Source organism: Camelus bactrianus, chromosome 12 (genome assembly GCF_048773025.1).
Source record: "Camelus bactrianus isolate YW-2024 breed Bactrian camel chromosome 12, ASM4877302v1, whole genome shotgun sequence".
Classification (NCBI taxonomy): Eukaryota; Metazoa; Chordata; class Mammalia; order Artiodactyla; family Camelidae; genus Camelus; species Camelus bactrianus.
The window spans coordinates 38,555,521-38,559,061 of NC_133550.1; the positions used below are offsets into that span (position 1 = coordinate 38,555,521).

Here is a 3,541-nt window from a genome sequence, read left to right on the forward strand (position 1 = left end):
TCTACATGCATTTCAATTTCACAGCAAGAGTGGCATAGGATACCTAAACACAGAAGAGAGCATTCATGCAACATATCTAACTCCTTGATATAATAGTGCATACAATTCAAAATGATAACACTATCATTATGTCTAGGGCTTTCTGCAACTGCAAGGTGGTGGTTATGGAAAGCACGGCCCCTGGTGTCAATATCTAAAAAGCAACCATCACCTTATTCTATGTGTGTTCTCTTTCTGTGTTTTTTCTTCATTTTTCTGAATCAACTCTGCTGTCATTGCTGCTTCTCAGCAAAACTGGTAAAAATAAAATTGTAATCATTGAACACAGCGCTCTGGCAATCAAGACGTTTAAAATCTTCAACCTTCTGGGGCGAAGACAGCACTGTGCGAACATTTAGAACTCTGATTTACAAACAAGCTGGTCACAAGTGTTCCTGGCTTGAAGTCTTCCACAACTTCCCTGATCAGGTCATGATAGGAGGTCTGACTTAAGTTTGTTTCAAAGCTAACATAAAAAAAAATTCTGTTTCTGGAGTGATGTGAATAGTCCAATAAGTTCCATCCAATTTCACTCTGTTATGGAATACCCACAACGACTGAACTCTGTGGCATTAATGACAGAACCTAGTATCAGGTCATGAGTTCCACTCTCACAAGTGACATCCTTTGTAGTAACACCATTTTTTATTAGAACTGGTCCATAACTTCTAGGTCAAGCTCACTCATCAAGATTTCCAGGGTTTGATCTGGCTGACTAATTACCCTACCTTCAGGGAAATCCAAAGTATACAAGTACCAACAGTTAGAATTCATACATCCCATGCAATAAGTTGCATTAAGAAACTCTGTTTCTTCCTGGAAATTGTGGTGTGGGTACCCCTGATGAGAAAGCTTCATGAAATTCTTATAAGAATAAAAGAAGCTTTGAATTGAGTCAAACCCACTGTAGTCCCTAGCAAGTTTCAACAGGGGAACCAGTGCTTTCAGCAAGAGGGTGGTACCACATGTTTTCAAAATGAAACATCTCTTGGAGACAAACATGCTACTCTCACTGCAGACATATGCTTCCTGCTTGTCAGTTTTTGTTACACTTAAGATTGAACATTGCACATCTATCAAAAGTATGTCCCACTCAGGTCATATATTGACCCAGCAATCCTACTCCTGGGCATATATCCAGAGGGAACTCTAATTCAAAAAGACACATGCACCCCAATGTTCATAGCAGTACCATTCACAATGGCCAAGATGGAAACAAACTAAATGTCCATCGACAGATGACTGGATAAAGAAGTTGTGGTATATCTATATAACGGAATACCACTCAGCCATAAGAAGAAATAAAATAATGCCATTTGCAGCAGCATGGATGGAACTGGAGATTGTCATTCTAAGTTAAGTACGCTGGAAAGAGAAAGAAAAATACCATATGATATCACTCAAATGTGGAATCTTGGGATGGTGCAAAGACCCCCAGATCTTTGGTTTGTATTGGGCTGCTGCCTGGAGAACCAAACCTCCAGCAGCTTCTTGGTGCCTTGGAAAAACTGTGCAGTTTCCATCACCGTGAGACTAGTGAGCAACCAACAATCACAGAAAATCAACTAAATTAAATGTCTTCTCCTGCTGCTGCTGCTGCAGATTGTTCCAGTTCAGGTTTCTTTTTTTGCTGCAATTTTATAATTTTGTTAACTTAAAAAAAAAAGAGTTAATAAAATGTTCCTGGCTTTGTGTGTATGTGTGTGTGTGTGTGTGTGTGAATGTTGAACATGAGTCTGTTGGAGATGGAGGCAGATGCAGCTCAGCCTCTGGTTGTCCACTGTTTCCCCATCAGAGAGAGTTGAGTGAGCACTAGCTAATGTCGCCGGCCATACTGTGGACGCCCAATTTTTTTTCTAAATTAATAAACTCTATGATATTGGTTTTGATTGAGGCTTATCTACATCTAAACCTGAACATTGTATTTCTATTTCCTTTTCACATGAAACTTGTAATTATATATTATACAAATATTTTTCTCATGGATGGACCTTGAAGACATGTTGCTAAGTGAAATAAGTCAGAGAAATGGAAATACTGTGCATGTGGAATTTAAAAGGCAAAAAACTAAAAACAACCCACCAAACTCATAGAAAAAGAGATCACACTAGCAGGGGCATGGGGTGTGGGAAGGGGGAACTAAATAAAGACATTCAAAAAGTACAAACTTCTTATACAGCATGATGACTATAGTTAACACTGCTGGATGTTATACAGGAAAACTGTTAAGAGATCCTAAAAGTTCTCATCACAAGAACTTTTTTCTTTTCTTTTTTACTCTATTTGTATGAGATAATGGATGATAACTAACAAACTGTGGTAATCATTTTATAATATATGTAAATCAAACCATCATGCTGTAATCCTTAAACTTATTCAGTGGTGTATGTCAATGATTTCTCAATAAAACTCAAAAAATTTTTTTCTTCTATTGTGTCCAAAAAAAAAAAAAAAAAATCAAGGAGCTATCGTGTTGCCAAGGCTGGTCTTGTACATACTGCCCACGATGGACTGAGAGGTATAACCAGTTCCAGTGCCGTCTCACAGTGGTAATGCTACTATTCTGGTCTCCACTTCAGTCAGGTTCTAAAACTGTCAGAGCTTCTCCCTGCCCTGACTCAGTGGGTGGTCTGACCCCGCAGAAACTCCTGTCCTTGGATCAAACTTTCTCTCTCTGTTTAGCCCCAAGCTCTTCTTCCCGATGCCACAGCTCAAAGAGCCCCAGAGAGCACTAGGAGGCAGCCACTCTCTTCCCCTGAAATGCTGGTGACAGTCAATCTTTCTCTTCAGGAAGTTGTGAATTCCTGTTGATTCTGGAGCACCCAGGAGTGGGAGGGAAGCGGGTGAGTTGGGGGAGAGGATTATTCTATCTGCTGAGCTCCTCACCACCGAGGCACACAGGAGCGCGTTCAGAGGGCCTTTTCTTGGGCGTCGGGGGGAAGACAGTGACGACAAGCTCTAGGAACACAATCCAACTGTGGAAATTTTGTTTTTAAGATTTTTGAGTGCGTGTTTGGTTTTTAGTTCTTGCTTTCAGAGAGTAACTCCTTGGAGGAAGTTTTTAAATTCATAGGGTCATGAAATTATCATAGTGGGCCCCCAGCATCAATTTATTAAAGTGCAATAGATTGTGTTAGAAGAAACAATATCAAGAAGTAGTTAACCAAGGACTCTGGAGCCAGACCTGTTGAATGTGAACCTCCACTGTGTGACCACCTACTAGCTACATGGTCTTGGGCAAATTAACTTATCCATGCCTCAGTTTCCTTCACCTGAATAATTTTACCTACATACTCCACAGAATTATTATAAGGATTAACTTTAGTTTATACACATAAAACACTCACTCACTCATCTGTGGGTCAGCTGAGTCTTGGCTAATCTAGGTTGAGCTCAGCTGGGCAGCTTTGTTTCAAGCCGCAGATTCTGCCAAGCTTGGGCCTTCACTGCTGGACCCACCTGTGTTCAATCTGGGGCCCTGGCTAAAGGGGCAGCAGCTGCC

The 3,541-nt window shown here is 40.6% G+C and overlaps 1 pseudogene; it reads right to left on the minus strand.

The window, feature by feature from the left end:
* Positions 1–260: 260 nt before the first annotated feature.
* Positions 261–1,562, minus strand: LOC105075017 (S-adenosylmethionine decarboxylase proenzyme-like; annotated as a pseudogene).
* Between the last annotated feature and the right edge of the window lie 1,979 nt (positions 1,563–3,541).